The sequence below is a fragment of the Schistocerca piceifrons genome, chromosome 6, assembly GCF_021461385.2.
Source record: "Schistocerca piceifrons isolate TAMUIC-IGC-003096 chromosome 6, iqSchPice1.1, whole genome shotgun sequence".
Lineage (NCBI taxonomy): Eukaryota > Metazoa > Arthropoda > Insecta > Orthoptera > Acrididae > Schistocerca > Schistocerca piceifrons.
This window is the reverse complement of record NC_060143.1, coordinates 348,233,713-348,251,800: the sequence shown is the minus strand read 5'-3', so window position 1 is coordinate 348,251,800 and position 18,088 is coordinate 348,233,713. Positions and strand designations below refer to the sequence as shown.

General features: G+C 40.1%; 1 non-coding gene across 1 annotated transcript; it reads right to left on the bottom strand.

Moving 5' to 3' along the window:
- Positions 1-17,669: 17,669 nt before the first annotated feature.
- Positions 17,670-17,853, bottom strand: LOC124803774. The gene has a single exon (XR_007017254.1). It is a non-coding gene; the product is annotated as a U2 spliceosomal RNA (small nuclear RNA).
- Between the last annotated feature and the right edge of the window lie 235 nt (positions 17,854-18,088).

Below are 18,088 nucleotides of genomic sequence, written 5' to 3'. Positions count from 1 at the left end.
TATCAATGCCCTCCTCCCAAGCAGCACTCTAACTGGACACTGAAGCAAAACTTACACCATTCACACAGGTCTGATAATACGCGCCACCAACGTGGACCTCTTTAGAATTCTTATGTTCACCTCATACACCAAACTTGCTGTAATTCTTCATCGGAATCCAAGGCCAGAACCAATAAATAACTTCTCAGCCCTTGAATGACCAAATGATGATCGCCATTGGGAAAACTCCAGCCCTCCACACTAGGATCTTCGAGCCTGCGGCATTCCATCCCCAACCGACTGCTTCCGCGGGGCCCACCGACCAAGCAGCCTTGCCCTCTGACACCGATGTTGCTCCTCACACACAGTCCAGAGCTAACTCACAGCAACTCCCTTCTACCTTGTTCTGTCACCTCGCGGCACATGGGAAGCCAACTCGCCAAAGATATGCGGCAACCAGAGACTCCAATTCAATATCGATATTGACATTGTGGGGAGTACTGAGTGGCGGGTGATTTCAAAACCAAAACAAATTTAAATAGCGAGCTGTACCAGCTCACATAGGGGCTAATATGAATAAAGCAAATTCCATGTCCACTGACATAAAAGCCCACATTTTAAGTGGTAATAGGTGTTATCATACTTTGAAAGCTAATGATATCTGGGATGATAAAACAACAGTTCAAAATGACTATATTCATTGATAAGTGAAAATATTATGACTATTGCCTACTGCAATGTTGGCAACCACCTGTTGGCATTGTGGGCATGTGACACAGCAACAAAGGTACATAAGTGGAGCAGGCACAGACAGAGTGTCACCCTAGCAAAGATATAGGCTGCAAATGGGAAAATCCATTGAGATAAGTAACTTTGACAAATGGCGGTTTATTATTGTGCAGAGTATGTGAATGAGTATCTCGAGTACAGCGAAGCTGGTTGAATGTTCATCTGGTACTGTCAAGAGCATCTACAGAAAGAGGTAGGCGGACAGTGAAAGTATCCCTAGGTGCTAAATGGTAGGATGTCCATGACTCTTCACAGAATGTGTGGTTCGGGTGCTTGTCTGTTCTGTAAAGTAGGATAGATGGTGATCTGGGGCATCTCTGCTCTAAGAGCACAATGCTATTGCATGCATAAGTGCACACCATTCATTGTATATTGTTGAACATGGAGCTCTGCAGCAGACTACTCCTACACGTTCACATGTTGACCAAATGATTTCGTTAATTATGATTGAGGCAGTTCAAAACTAGCAGCCTGCCATGGGCACAGGCTGATGGAAATCCTATTGAACCCATCTGCGTCGCTATCAGGTGCTATCACCCTGTATCCAAACCAGCGGCCCGTTATTTGGATGAATTACATGACCTTGCATAAAAATTTAATGTCACATACCTCCACAAATGTACCAACAAACTGTTGGCTCCCTGATATGCAGAATCAGTGATGTATTTTGTTCCAAAGATGGACAAGCAAGCTGTAAAGCAGGTGGTCATAATGTTTTGGCTCATGCGTTTATAAAGTTATGATTACGTCAGTGGTTATACATCGATGTGAAGCAAGGACGCTAACCAGCACTGATGAACAACCCACAGTATTTGAATAAAGAATACTATGAAAATTTGAGGGGATTGAAAATGATGATTGTACTTGGAGAGCCTTTGTGAGCTGCATCATCTCATACAAGCAGCTGATATTGTAAGACTAATTAAACATAAAAAAAATAGCCTGGTTGGAGCACATCCTAAGGATGAAGAAGGACACAAAAACTACAAAGAAGCTCTTCCAATAGAAAACTTACAAGAAGAATAAAAGGAAGGCAAAGTAAACGGGCTGGACAACGTGGAAGGAAACATTAGAAACCTAGGAACCAGAGGATGAAGAAGGAAAGTAAACGAGAGGGCAGAATTGAAGGAAAATGTTAAGGAGGCATGACATAAGCACAGTTGTAAGGCACAAGAAGAAGAAGAATAAGGTGACCATCACTGCATCATCTGTGCAGTACTATTAGGCATATTTTTTGTTGAATGAAAGAGAACAGCATGTGGCTTGTGATCAGTCATGAGAAAATATTGTCAGTAATACAGGTATTGACAAAATTTCAACACCACATTTAATAGCTAGGGCTTCTTTTTCCAGCTGACTGTATTTGACTTGGGCCTTGTTCTACATCTTTGACACAAATGCTATGGGGTGTTCAGTGTTTCCGCCTTGTGAGATAAAACTACCCCTACTCAATGTGGTGATGCAACAACTGCAAGCACTGTGAGTTTCTGGGTAATTAAGCAGTGCACTTCTCAACTTCTGAAATGATTGTTCAAATTCCACAGTCTATTGGAAAGGAATATTTTTACTGCTGAGTTGATGCAGAGAAGTAGTGATTTGCATTGCATTGAGAATGTAGTGTATAAAGGGCAGCTGGATGAAAAAACACAGATGGAAAAAAGTAATTAAACTGTTTATTGTTTCAAAATTAATAGCCATAAATGTTAATACTTTTACCCTGTCGTGAGACAAGATGTTCAATGCCTTCATGGAAAAATGTTTACAGTTGCCTACAGAACCATGATTGCACCCAGTTGTGCACCACTTCATCGGAAGCAAGTCAGCAGCCACGAATGTCTTTCTTCAGGATTCCAAAAATATGGAAGTCACATGGGGAGAGAATGGGATGATATGGAGGATGTGATAAGAGCTGACCAAAGAAACTTCTGCAACATATTTGAAACAACCTCAGCAAATGTGAAAATATGATTTGTACGAGAAACATACACATATTGCTATCAGGCATGTAACGTTCAGATATATATGAGTACTTTTTATACTAACACTTTAGTAATTTTTGATGTTGGCTTGTAAAAAAAAAAAAAAAAAACATTTGAATTAAAGGTACAAGGCCACTGGAAGCCTTCAGAGACCGAAACCATAAGGTGTGGCTTACAGGAAAATAGGCTTGAGGTTTCACAACAAATTCCGCAGCATACTCAAGCTGCTATATCCATTACATCCTTTGAATTTATTCAAACTGAATTGATACATCCATGTGGTAAGGCAGTATGCAAGTTCAGTTTGTTGCAGAGACAACATCTTTTCGATGTGTTGCCAGGAAGCATATTCTCTCACGGCTGGGTAATGTGCTTAATTTCTAATCTTTTAGGCAGAACAGTGCACCTCTTCAACCACACAATCTTTCCCCTGGCCCGCCTCCCAATAGTCATAATAATCACAAGTTTCAATTTTTGAAAACTTGTGATAAAACTTATAGTGACAAATCAGTTTTTACAAAATACTGTTCTGAAATTGAGATTCGTGAAAAAATAATTCCTTATAGTTAAAACAATACAACCATAAGATTTAAAATAAACACAGGTGCTACCATCCGGCCCTGTATCAGTGTCACTCTGCTCCGTGGCTCTGCTCAATACATGTCGGCCTAAGTTGGTGGCAGTGTCGCCAACTTTGTCACGTGTATTTTGGCTAATCAACTACCAAAATCTACTATAAATCTCCCAAAAAATAATATTTGTATGAGGAACATGCTTTATATATAAACATAGTATATTAAAGGTACACTGTTTTTTTATTTGCATAATCTTTCTTTCTCCTGACTTTCTTTCTCTTTTGACTGCAACAGTTCACTCCTTATGAAAAACAGATATGTCAAGGTTATCCATTTCTTCTTCCATGAATTTTGTTAATGTTGAGGGTCCTGGGTTGCTGCTTTTAATGCCACTACTCTTGCTGTAAGCTTGGATAGTACCTATGAAACAAACAATATTCATTTTGTAAAGATAGTAAACTTGAAATTTGTATAAATTTATGGATTCATTCTATTATTTCGAATTTTGTGTATCCATAGATTTTCCCAGCCTCTTACATGTTTATGGTTTTCACGGGTATTCATCTGGGTATGATCATCTTCACTGCATGATATTTCAGCAATCCATCTGGCCAGCATCTTCAAGTGTGATCACTGAGTATACAATCATGCCTGAACTGAATGAACATTAGAAACGGTGGCTCCTTTATACTCCGGGTACAGGCCACTGCGCCTGTGTGAGAAGCAGAAGACCTGCCCCCTGCGAAGTGAAGAATTGCATTGCCGCTGGTGGTAGAAACTGGCGAAAGTGATAAATCGCAAATTAAGATGTAGTGAATCAAAAACTAGACCATGTTGTTTTATATCAGACAAAATAGGGTACCTTATCTTGCTTAAAGGAAAACCTTTATCTCTATTAATAATAGACCCTATTTTGTCTTCACTTCGCAGGGGGCAGCTCTTCCGCTTCTCACACAGGTGCAGTGGCCTGTACCTGGGGTATAAAGGAGCCGCCATTTCTGATGTTCATTCAATTCGGGCACGACTGTGTAATCAGCGATCGCACCTGAAGATGCCGGCCAGATGGGTTGCCGAAATATCGTGCAGTGGAGACGATCATATCCGGCAGCATACCTGTGAAGAGCATAAATATTTCGAATCTTACTTATTTTTTTCAGAACTGCATCTTCAAATTGAAAGTTGTGACAGCACATTCTAAGATGCTGAAGACCAGCATGAATCATCAGAACAGAAATGAGCATGACATTCTCCATCCTGTTCCTATGCGAACTTTTGACAATATTCATTTTGCTAAAGTGCCTCTCTACTTCTGCATTTGATGAAGGTAGCACTAGAAGTAGCCTAGCCAAACTGCAGAGTTCACCAAAAGGTTCTGTTTATTTGCACTCTCATACTTTGATGCTTGAGATCAAAATCCAGCTGTTCCGTTACATTCCCACAGTTCTCAGAGTTGGTGTTCTCCCACTGGAGTTTCACATCACGCAGTATGGATGATCTGATACCTATTTCCAAAGCTAACAATGTGATATTGTCCATTACTCTTCTTAAACTGTTTCTGGTGCTATAGATGGCACATTGTGTAGTACTTCAACATTCTTCAGGATTCGGGATTGGGGCTCACTGACAATAAAGTTAATGAAAATTTTCTGTATTCCCAATTCAGTATCCAAAGTCATTCGACCATTGCTACACAAAATTCTTACTTGCTTTTCAAAAGCAAAACACGAATGTAGCTTGGGGTGAAGAAAATTCTTAATGTTTACAAAAAGTGAGTCCTCTTAACACAATTTTAAGATTACCATTTGTACTAGTGTTCTGATTAAAACAGTGAGATCTTGCAGTGGTTTGGTGGGGTCGGCAGATCTAGAATGGAGCACCTTATTAACTTCATGCATTGTCACAGAATTGGTCATAAAAATATGAAAAACAATTTGTTCTTATTGCCTCTATACATTTTATATAAGTCTGCGTGGTAGTAATAAGGTAATGTATGTTCTGGTGCACTTGTGATATCAAATTGTTATGCAAATTAACTAAACTGTTAAGTTGGTTGATTTATGACCTTAACCTGTTGTCCTCTAAGTGGTTTTTCATGTAACCCCATCCCTCCCGTTCCCCTTAACCTACTGTTATGCTAATTGATTTATGATTCCCTGGGGAACATCTGTCCTGTCGGGCCCCCTACCCCAGCCTCTACCCCTCCTTCACCCCTACCTCTCTGGGAAATCACCAACCCCTCCCCCCTTCCCCTCGCTGATACAAGCACACTTTTTATCTTAGAGTAATTGATAAATTAATTAACCCCTCCCCTGTGGGATATTCCCCATCCCTTCCCTACCCTCCCCTTCCCCACTTTGGCTAGCACACTGGACTTGTATTCGGGAGGACGACGGTTCAATCCCGCGTCTGGGCATCCTGATTTAGGTTTTCCGTGATTTCCCTAAATTGCTCCAGGCAAATGCCAGGATGGTTCCTTTGAAAGGGCACGGCCGACTTCCTTCCCTAATCCAATGAGACCGATGACCCCGCTGTTTGGTCTCTTCCCCCAAACAACCCAACCCTTCCCCACTTGCCCCACCCCCTCCTCCACCAAGAAATTGGCAGGAAAGAGACTCCGTCTGTGCTGGAGAGAAAGGAAATGAATGTCAATAATATATCGATACATATTCTTTATTTAATCAGGATGCGGAAGACTGAGCTCCACAAATAGGGTATAGCTCATGTCTGTCCTCCCATTTCCAATGACGTAATAAATGCATGCACCGAGGAATGGAATGAAGTGTGACATATCAGCCACTGTTTTGAGTTGCTTGTGCATGTGTTTACCATCTGGGCACCTCCTCAGAGGTCCTAATTACAGGGCATGACACCAAATACCACAGACCATGGACCGGATGTCAGCCTCCTTTGATCTCGCGGCCCCAAACAAAGCATCAGATAGTTGCATCCCTTTGATATCTGATACCTGGGGAATTCCCACCAAGTCTCCATCGCCCACTCTCATGTGGCTACTTCCTGTTTGTGTGTGAACCAGTGTCTCCAGATACGCAGATGGAAGATTTCATCCCTCCTCAGAATACTGTGTTCCTATTGGCTAATGTTGGGGACAAACAGAGAGCTCATGCAATTGAAATAAAAAAATAACAGGAAACAGTCCACTTGCAAATAAATTGTTTAGCTATTTACAGGAATAAAACAGATCACTTGAAGCACTCACCACCACCACCTTATGATGATCCTTCTTTGTAAAAAAACATATTTTCAACGTTTGAGTATCACACACAAACATTATGCAAATCAATTAATTAAATTTACTCCAAATAGACCATAGCACTAAATATATCTGAGGTCTTGTATGCACCGACGTTTGAGAACACAAGCATCCTCCTCCACTGCAGTGTTTTCACCAAACATATCTGGCGAAAAAACACATTCAGGGGATAGCATGAACTATGCACTGTCCACACTGGGCCACACCCACGCTGTCAGCTGCCGGGTTCAAAACTACAGCACACTGCAGAGAAACAGACACGCTGCATGCATTGACCGCATCAACAATTAAGCACCAATCTTCTGGTATTCGCACACCTGTTGTACCAAGTGTTCAGGGGACAGAGAGAGTATCGCCATGACCACGAGGCCTTCAACCAATCAATTTACATGAATCCTATAAGTATTTTATCACCTGGTAAAAAAATCTATTCTTATCAGCTTAATATCTGTTACATCCTTCATCACAGGACTAGAATATTAAACTCATTTTTGGCTCATGACATAGTGCTAAGAACATGGCTCATGACATGCACTGCTATAAAATTAATACTAAATATCCGTTTATAAACTCAGTAATATAGCTGATTTTACTACGATGGACATCTCTCCCTGTATAGGTTCGAGATTAACATTTCATCAAAAGAACTCACCGCACAAGAAAACACCTGACTACTCTGGCCCGTGAATTATATCTGTAGTTCTCTCACAGTTGCTGACATCTGCCTGGTGGCAAGTCATTGAAATCAATTGATTGACTGATTAATTAAATTGTTCATGAGAGGCAACTTTTTTTCCTGCAGCCAGATTATGCTTCCCAGGTAACTCAAATGGGAATCCCTGGAGGGAAGGCAATGTTGTTTTCGAAGAACACTGTTGAGAACCGACACCTGAAGCTGACTGCTGAAGGATTCTAATGCCCCCAACATACATTTCCTGTAAGGACTTGAGGATAAGATGCGAGAAATTAACTTCCATTTAGAGGCATGTGACAGTCTTTTTTTCTATTGCTGTATTTGTGAGGGGAATGGGAAAGGAAATGACTAGTAGTGCTACATGGTACCCTCCACCACTCATCGTAGAATGGTTTTTGAAGTGTGTATATCAATGTAGCTGTAAATTTACTCTACACATTATGATGTCAGCCCAACCATTTATAAGCACACAAACCTCACATAAAAATATTCTCTCTTATTTATCAAGAAAAAAAAAAGACAGAACTTCTGCTGCTGATTGTCTCTCGATAAAAACCTTCGTATTAGCCCTTAATTTTCCCATTGAAGTCACTTCCTGAGATATATGTGAGAGATTGTAATACATTTGTCCACAATACTTAAAAGAAATGGAACAGAGCTCACCCTTCAACTCCCTTTTCATCAGAGTATTCCCTACCCACCATATTCTCATGAATCCTCCAGCCTTCAACATATAGCGTTTGCATGCACCTGATTTCGGCAAGTAAGAGGTGTCCCACACCAAGCCACAGCTACATGGCAGTTCTCTCGAAAAACCATCACATTCTGACATTAGTCGGAAGTCCTCAACCTGTCACTGACTAGGAAGAGAGCTATTACAATGAGAAAACTGGCATACTGATGTTCAAGAGGAAATTCACATCTATGCAGAGTACATATGGACTGCACAAAGAAATTCAGAAGCATAACACACACAATTCATTGATATCAAATGACTGTCTATAAATATCCCCCTGTGCAAGTTGTAATCTCCTTTTCATATTCCTATGATTACTACACTACAAATATGATAATGTGATGGTATCAGAGTCTTCACCCACAGCATAGCATCTCCCTCTCCCACTCCCTCTCCCACTCCCACTCCCCCGCCTCCCCCTCCCACTCCCCCTCCTTCCTCTCCCTCTCTCTCTCCCTCCTCCCTCTCTCTCTCTCACACACTCTCTCCACCCTCTCTCCCCCCTGTCTCCCCCTCTCTCCCCCTCCTCTCCCCTTCTCTCTCCCTCCTCTCTCCCTCCTCTCCCCTTCTCTCTCCTTCCTCTCTCCCCCTCTCCCTCTCCCCCTCCTCCTCCCCCTCTCTCCCCTCCTCTCTCTCCTCTCCTCCCTCTCTCTCCTTCTCCCTCTCTCTCTCCTTCTCCCTCTCTCTCCTTCTTCCTCTCTCTCCCCCTCTCCCTCTCGCCCCCCCTCTCCCTATCTTACCCTCTCTCCCTCCCTCCCTCCCTCCCTCCCTCCCTCCCTCCCTCCCTCTCCCTCTCCCTCTCCCTCTCCCTCTCCCTCTCCCTCTCCCTCTCCCTCTCCCTCTCCCTCTCCCTCTCCCTCTCCCTCTCCCTCTGTAACACAGTAAATTATTACGAGTTGTCACCTTGTGTTGGAAGCATACCTTGCCAGGGAGCCAGGAGGAGAGCAGACTTTTACTGAGCCATGTGTGAGCTGGGTACTTGCTTAATGCTGTGTGCAGTACATTACACATACTCTCTATGAATCTGAAGAAGTAATATTAAATATTAATCAATCCTTATCATACCTAGTGTACCACATTCTTTGAATAACACAACCATACTGTTAAAATTTCAGTTCAATAACTTCAGTATTTTCGGAGATATAAATGTTTTCCTGAAACGCATATTAACAGTGCTGGCATTGTGAAACTAAGTTAGGGACTGTAATCGATTCATGTATAGTGTCAACTGAAACTACAACAAGGAGGATAGGTTCATATAATCTAATTTCCTGGAATTTTCTTTAGCTTCGTTACCACAGATTTAATTAAAAGTACTTCAGAAAATTATTGTTTCATTGTGTTTTGGTTATGTGAGTGTTTTGAAGAGACTGAGAGAGTGAAGGAGAACATATGTAAAGGGAGAATGTGATATTTTATTAAAATTGTGTAAATGTATGCTTGAGAAAGTTGTTGTTCAAAATGGGAATTTGTGACGTATGACCGACAGCCTGATTTTGTAAAAGGGAGCCAGATGGGGCATTGAGTATTAAGTCTATTAGTAATTTATTTTGTGGAAAGGAATCAAATTTTGTTGTCATTAAATTTTATTTAGTTTCAGAATTACGAGATTTTGTGTCTAAATTACATGTGGTAATCTGATTGGCTGACATTAGAAATACTGCAAGTAGAGAAGTGTTCAAGATGATCTGATTGGTTGCTTAACAAACTAGCACTTCCCACGTGTTTGAGTAGAGCTTTGTGCCTCAGACCTACAAGTCGAGAGAGTCACTCAGAAGCTGTCTTCTGGTAAATGCCTATGTAAAATTGTGCTGATTAAATCTGTACCAAAATGAGAAAATCTGTATGCTTGATTGGCTCTCAAGTCATTGATGAAAACAATTACGGTATTTAGAATTATGTTAAGGTTTGAGCTTTGTGGGTGATTTCTTTTAGGTGATATTCACTTGTGATCATATCATGTTGTCCACAAACTCTGCATGGCATGTTTTGTGCAGATTACAAGACATTACGGCAAGCACTTCTTTACAAGAAGCCTGCAGAATGACTCAGTGCAAGTGACCATGGGTCAGCGATTGTTTAGGACATTCAAAATATTGGGTCGGACTAAATAACTTCTGGCTGCTTTTGAGTGTAAACTTGTAACAGACAGTCAGCAACATTGCATAATTGATGTCAGGATATTAAATATGGTCTTGATAGCTATTTTCTGTGTTTTAAAGACAGTAAATCAACTTAAAGGAAATTTTAGATATTTTTTCAAACGGGTCATACGAGAATCCCAAATGCTCAATAATCTAACTAACTTTCAGGTGCTGCACATGGAATGGAGTTATGTGGCATTTGCATGGTAGGTATTTAATTGAATTTTTATCAACACTGTTTTTGTCAGCTAAACCAGTTCCGACCATCACAGAGTGAAGGAGCAGACAACCTGAGACTTATCCAGGTAGGGCGACTGATTGTTTAATGGATAGAGAGAGAACAACCTGCTCCGCCATATTTGGTACATTTAGCAGCCGGGAAAAGTAATGTTCAGTGTCAAATGAAATTTAAACGCAGCGGTGTACAACTGATGATAGAAAGACCCATGTGTGTGCAGATAAAGCTTTTTATTGGAGCAATAGGAGGAGGACTTATATGCAGTTTAGATACTGTGAACAGTACTAGCAAGGGTCAAGACACAGCAGGTAGAGAGGTCAGTGAACCACAGGAATGCCGACGGAAGCAGCTGGGAGCAGCGAGCAGTAGCAGATTGGCAGCAGAAGCAGTTGGCAGCTGTGAGTGGTGCCATTGGGTCCCAGAAACTGGACTGGAGCTGGTAGCCTTTGGGGCGTGGACTCACAGTAGCATCTTGCCATGGAAACAATGTGGAGAAAAAGCTAAACAGTGTTTTGCTTCATTTGGTATGTGAGTGCGAAAAGAAACATGTCACCATGGAGAAAAGTGATAAGCCTGTAATAAGTGAAAGGATGGGGGATGTGGGTTTTGGTGATTCAGTACTTGAAGATGATAGTGTGAGAGGAAATTTTTGTTTTGATATGTCTCAAATTAATGACAGTGATTATCCAAATTCAGTATATGATACTTATGGGTAAATTAATGAGCAAGACACGATGAAAACTGATGTTAGGTTGGCACCAGGCTTTGTGAAAGAAATAAAAAGGGAGTCATGTTTTGAAGTTGACGAAAAAAATATGAGTACTCCTATTCAAGAAATAAGTAGGGAACAGACACCTGGTTCTAATGTTAAATTAGTACCATTAACTGTTACTAAAGTGAAAACAGAGCCAGCATTGGAGTCTAGTGAGCAGGAAGTTAGCACTTCAACCATATTCCAAAACATTATGAAACAGATGGGCGGTATTAAGTATTGCATTATGAATGGAGTGAGATCTGTAATAAATGGATTAAGTAATGAAAGGAATGGACTGGGTAATGAAATGAATAGTTAAATAAGTGGGCTGGGTATTGACATAAGTAACATGAATACAAAAATAAATGAACTTGGGTATGATGTGGATAGAAAAATAAGTGGATTAATTTCTGAAATTAATCAGGGGTTTATAAAACACCAAGGACAATTTGATAACAAACTGAAAATTTTTAAAGAGGAAATTCAGGGGGAAATGGATCGCAGAATTTTACAGCTTAATGAAAGTGTGAAAGGAAAAATATGCCATGTGAAATAAGAATGCAAGAATGATATTGTAACAGCAAAAGCTGAAGGTAGTAAACAGTTAGGTCAACAATTAAGTGCTGACTTGAATAAAGTCCCAAGACCCAAGTATATCATGTTGAAAAACAATGTAATGAGGATCATAATATTCTGGCTGACTAAATTAAGAAGGAAAGTGACAAATGTAAACTCTTTGGAGGGCAAGTGTGTGTAAGAATAACTGACATAGAAACTAACTTGTCAGAATTTAGTACAGCAGTGAATGTTAACCTACAAGATCATGAAATTATGCTAACAAATGTAGAAGAGAGAATTACTATCAGTAGTGGTCATGTAATAATAAATAATATTGCAGAATGCTCTGAAATTGCATATGTTAACCACAGACAGTTTTTGAGATTTGATCCCAATAAGTGTGTGCATCTCAAAGACTTCTGGAGGAATTTTGAGGATGCGTTGCCTAGGTCATGGAACAAGAAACAGAAAATAAGCTTTGTGGTATCTAATCTTATGGGAGAAGCTCATGTTTGGGGAAATTTACCAGTAGACAATTATTAACTAAATTTCGGGTACTGTCCATGGACTGGAGTTATGAAGCCTTTGCGTGGTAGGTACTTGGTCAGATTTTCGTCAAGGCTGCCTTTGGTGGCTAAACCAGTATCTACCATCACAGAGTGAAGACACAGACAAAATGAAGCCTGTCCAGGCAGGTGGACTGATTGTTTAATGGATAGTGAGAGAACAATCCACTGCACTGTAACACACATCCATTAAAATTACCAAAATTGATGGAAAATATGAATAAATTGAGGGAAAGTCCACCAAAATGTGGGGAAATTGAGGGAGGATGAGGGAATACTTACATGTCTGCTTGGTGCAGGAGAATTCTTGTACATGGGAATGAGTGTGTGACAGTAAGAGAAATACAAGAAAAAGTTGACATGGAAGCACAGGAAACCAGGGAAACAGTCATTTTTTGTGTACAGTGATAAGATGACTGGAACAGATTGTTTAATGTGGATGACTACCAAATGGAGAGTAATAAATGTATATATGTCAGATCACAAGTCCTGTGTGACCCAAAATTATCAGCAACCACCTTGTAGTTACAGAGCATTGTATTACACAGCTTGGGGACTGTAACAATACCAGAGAAGGAAAGTTGCTACACACCATATAGCAGAGATGCTGTGTTGCGATAGGCACAACAAAAAGATTGACACAATTATAGCTTTTGGCCATTAAGGCCTTTGTCAGCAGTACACACACACACACACACAGACTCATGTAAATGCAACTTGTGCAAGTTGCGTTTACGTGTGTGTGTGCTTCTCTGTACTATCTGCCAATCACAACCAGGCAGCATCAGCTAACAAATACCTTATAGAACTGTTGCTGCTTGGTTTTTAACAACATCCTTCTGTATGTCTACTGAGTTACTGGGAATACAAGCAAGTTGACTGCTGTCTTAGATGCTTTTCTAGAAAAGAGAACCATTTGCCTCTGAATTGACATGGATCTGCATTAAAGGATGATAGAAAGTAGATGGAGTAATCGGCTTGGAGTCGTTGTAACAAGGTATGATTTAATGGTAGACTGATGATGAATTCTAGAGAGCAAGAGATGTTGTGGTAGGTCATGTAGGTCATTTATTGGACATTTAACCTTTTTTTTTCTACTGTTCTCTCGGATGAAATCAGCTGTATGGTATAATGTGCATTCGACTCATATATAATTGCATTTTCTGTGTGTGACTCGGATTGCTATGTACAGGCAATTGTTAACAGCAAACCTCCCCATACCACAGTCATCAGAGGGCTTCCAATGCATGTGTGATGAATCATGTCCACCAAACCAAAGGTAAACCTATTTCTGCACCCTCCTTTAGACAAGTGAAAATGTACACGAAGTACACCATTTCCTTGCCAAATCTTGGACATAAATCTAGTCTTCAGTTTCATAACTGCAGTGATTCTAAGTCAGTGATGTGGGTTTGTGAGGTTCTGCAACCCCTGTGTATACATTTGTGTGGCAGATGTTGTGTGGGGAAGAGACTGTGTTCTGTTACAGAGCTAGGGTAGCATGGCATGTGATTACACATGTCAAACACAGCTGCTGTGCATCTGTCTGTTTCCTTATCAGATGTCAGTTTCATGAATTTTCTGTTGCTGACAATCATTTTTTAGGACTGATGCGAGCTTAACATATCATAATTTCACAAATCTTAATTGGATGTGATCAGTGGGCACTATACACCTCCAAAAAGTTATATAGTGCATGTATCAAAAAGAAACTGTTTTTCTCCACCTTTGGTGTAAAAGGTAGTAGTCTTCTAGATAGAAAACTTGCAGGGTGAAGCATGTCAGGTGTTGGAAATATATTTCCTGCATTGGAATATTAACACCATTTCATTCCATGTGACTAATATATCAGAAACCATACTGCTTTAACATTTTATCATACTTAAATGAAGAACCATTCCACCTTAGGAGTGTGTTTTTATGTTCTACAATCATTTCTCTCTTTCCATTACCTTCTTGGTATGGAATCCAATCTCTACAACAATACTACAGAATTGGTAGCACAAATGGATTATGTAAAATGTTTCAAGCCCTTCTGTTTGGAGCTCCATCGTGCATAAACTATACATTGCTTCTTCTTCTTCTTCTTCTTCTTCTTCTTCTTATCTACTATTCACCTATAAGGAATGCAAACTTACTCAGTATGCATGCAGCTAAAGAGATTGTATGTAACTGGACAGGTCATGTGAGTGAGACTGGTACAGAACAGTCTCTGCAGAATGGCAGGTACAGTACTGGAATGAGAATACTGGTCTATATCACTATCATTGGTCAGTTGTACAAGTCTGGAACACGTGTGATACTCTGTCTGAAAGCAAAATATCAGAATGTATTGATTACGTGGAATTCTGCTAACTCTGCTTTTTCTGTTTCTCTGTGAGATGTCGAATGTAGTGGGTATAGTGCCCTACCACTTCTTGTCAGTTTCAAATTAAATCAGAGACAATGATGCATTGAGGGTTTCTTAAAGACAGGAACAATACAAGATGCATAGAGAGATCATCTAGAGTTTTGCTCAGGATCATTAGCCAATATGTCTAACAAAGGAGCAGCTTGCTTGAAGTAGAGGACAGGCTGGTAATATAAACTGTCTTGATGAGATCTACCAATCTCCGACTTCATCCTACGAATGCGTGAATACTTTGTGGCATCCATCCACATGGGAGGGGGGGAATGACAAATCTTAATAAAATCTTTCTGAATTTATGTTTTGGTTAAGGAATGTTGCTTCTGCACCTATGGCTATTTCATACACTAAGAAACAGTATTTGTGGCATGTGATGTATGCAGTGTTGCATGGTTTGCGATTTTTCAATGTTTATATGACACTTGCAAAGTAATGGAGGGGGTGGTTTACCAATATGCAGAAATTGAGAACTTCGCTGCAGTGTCCTTGGCTGATAGCATCATGAGAGTGATGCGATGAGATGTTTTCTTGCCATGACAATTCGTTGAGCGTGGTGGTTTGGACCTCGAGTAATTCATAAAATGCATTGAAATTACATAAAACCTGGTACAATTAAGAAAATACATGCAAAATACATAAAATTGATTAAAATACAACAAAAATATGGAGGAATGAGGGTACTTACATGTTCATCTGAAATCATTCCATTCATCCACTGTTGAGACTGACAACTGATGGTGCATACTATCTGTGCTCTGTGGTTTTAAGTCCTGCTGAATATCCCCTTGTGCCACATTCAGTTACGCATTTTAAGCCACTAAAATAAAAGATGTTATGTCCAAAGATTTGGAGGTTAGGAGGACCACCACCTTCGACATCGAAACAGTGATCATATATGTGGGTGCATATGCACCGTCAATATGAGTAGTCAGTGCTCTTGGTCTCTTCAGAAACAGAACACGTAAACATTTGCTATCCTGCTGCTGTGGAAGATGAGATTTAATATGGAGGTCAGTATCTTCAGACAGCTGTTTGGAAATGCTCCACAATACCAGAAACTCTTCCAGTTTCCATACGTTGCAATGTCTTCAACATTTTTGTCATTGTGAAACACTACCTGTCTCTTATTTCAACCATCCTGTGTGTTGTGGGAGCAGCTTACCTTACATCATGGGATGTCCAGCTTTCTGTGAAAGACAATGGATCGAAACATGTTAATGTCAGTTTATCACCTGACACAGACCTTAAAGTCATGGTAGAAAAATAAAATGTATTGCTGTACAGACAACTGTAGTCATACACTGTTTTGATGTGTTACAGCAAAAACAATGTATCAAACTGCTTATGAAACACCAAGACAAGAACCCTCTATTGAGACTTATAGTCTGTGGGATATGGCCTCTCTGCAGCACAGGTGACAAAACTTCACATAGTTACATGGAAGTGACTTTGATCAGTGGCCATCTGCTCCAACGGACTAATACAAAGATTTCATGGGATCACCACATTTTGTCAATGTCAAAACACATACCGTATTTGTTTTTGACTTATCAGAAGACAGCAATGTGGTAAAATGTTATTGAGTTATCTACCATGTGACATTAGCAAAGTTTTTATAATTTGTAGGTTTACTCCATTGGATGTTTGGGTGATAAGAAAAAAAATCATGGGCGGCAGGGGGAAGGGGGGGGGGGGGGGGGAAGAGAGAGAGAGAGAGAGAGAGAGAGAGGGAGGCTATGCTGGCAATGGAGACTCTGACACCATTATTACATTGTCATATTTCTATTGTAGTAATCATAGGAATATGAGAAAGGAAATTAGGATTTGTACAAGGGATATTTATAGACAGTCATTTGATATCAATGAATTGTATGTGTTATGCTTCTGAATTTTTTTGTGCAGTCCGTGTGTACTCTGCACGGATGTGAATTCCCTACTGAACATCAGTATGCTAGTTTTCTTTTTGTAATAGCTCTCTACCTAGTCAATGACAGGTTGAGGATTTCTAACTAATGGAACAGTGCTGTCAGAATGTGACACGCTTTCGAGAGAATTAGCATGTGGCTGTGACTTGGTGGGGAACATGTCTTACTTGCTGAAATCAGGTGCATTCAAATGCTATGTATCGATGGCTGGAGGATTCGTGAGAATATGTTGGGTAGGCAATACTCTGATGAAAGGGAGTTGAAGGGTAAGCTCTGTTCCATTTCTTTTAAGTATTGTGGACAAATGTATTACAATGTCTCACTTACATCTCAGGAAGTGACTTCATTGAGAAAATGAAGGGCTAATACAGAGGTTTTTACCAAGAGACAATCAGCAGTAGAAATTCTGTCTTTTGTTTTCTTGATAAATGAGAGAGAATATTTTTATGTGAAGTTTGTGTGCTTATAAATGGATTGGCTGACATCATAATGGGTAGAGTAAATGTACAGCTACATTGATATGCACACTTCGAAAACCATTCTACGATGTGTGGTGGAAGGTACTCTGTAACACAACTGGTAATTTCCTTTCCCACTCCCCTCACAAATACAGCAAGGGAAAGAAAGACTGTCTATATGCCTCTGTAAGAGCGTTAATTTCTCATATCTAATCTTTGTGGTCCTTGTGAGTAATGTATGTGGCAGCAGTAGAATCCTCCTGAAGGAAGCTTTAAATGTTGGTTCTCAACAGTGTTCTTCAAAAAGAACATCACCTTCCCTCCAAGGGTTAACATTTGAATTACCTGGCGAGTGTAGTAATCCAACTGCAGGAAAAGAAGTTATCCACCATGCAATGGGGTTCTCATGAACAATTTAATTAATTAGTCCATCACCTGATTTCATTGACATGCCCCCAAGTGGGTGGAAGTGTGTATGAGAGTATCACAGATATAATTCGCAGGCCAGAGTAGTCAGGTGTTTTAGTGTGAGGTGAGATCTTTTGATGAAATGTTAATCTCGCACCTATACAGGGAGAGATGTCCATCGTAGTAAAATCAGCTATATTACTGTGTTTATAAAGTGATACGTAGTATTAGCCTGATTGCAGAGCATGCTATTCGCACTCTGTCATGAGCCAAAAATTAGTTTAATATTCTAGTGCTGTGACATAGAATGTAACAGATGTTAAGCTGATAAGAACAGATTTTTTTACCAGGTGATAAAACACTTGCAGGAAATAGCCTATGCCTTATTGTTGTACTGGATTTTCACAACATGTAATGATACTTGAGCGATGGGAAAACGTGTATATGGTCAGATTTCTTCTGTCTATGAAAATAACTCGTATAAAAGGAAGGAATCTACATTTCATGTGAGACATTCCAGGTGTATGGACAACAACATCCCTGTTTTGAATTGGGTAAAGTGGATTTTTTAATTGGGGGTCTATGTTGTTGTGGAATTGCAATTAGA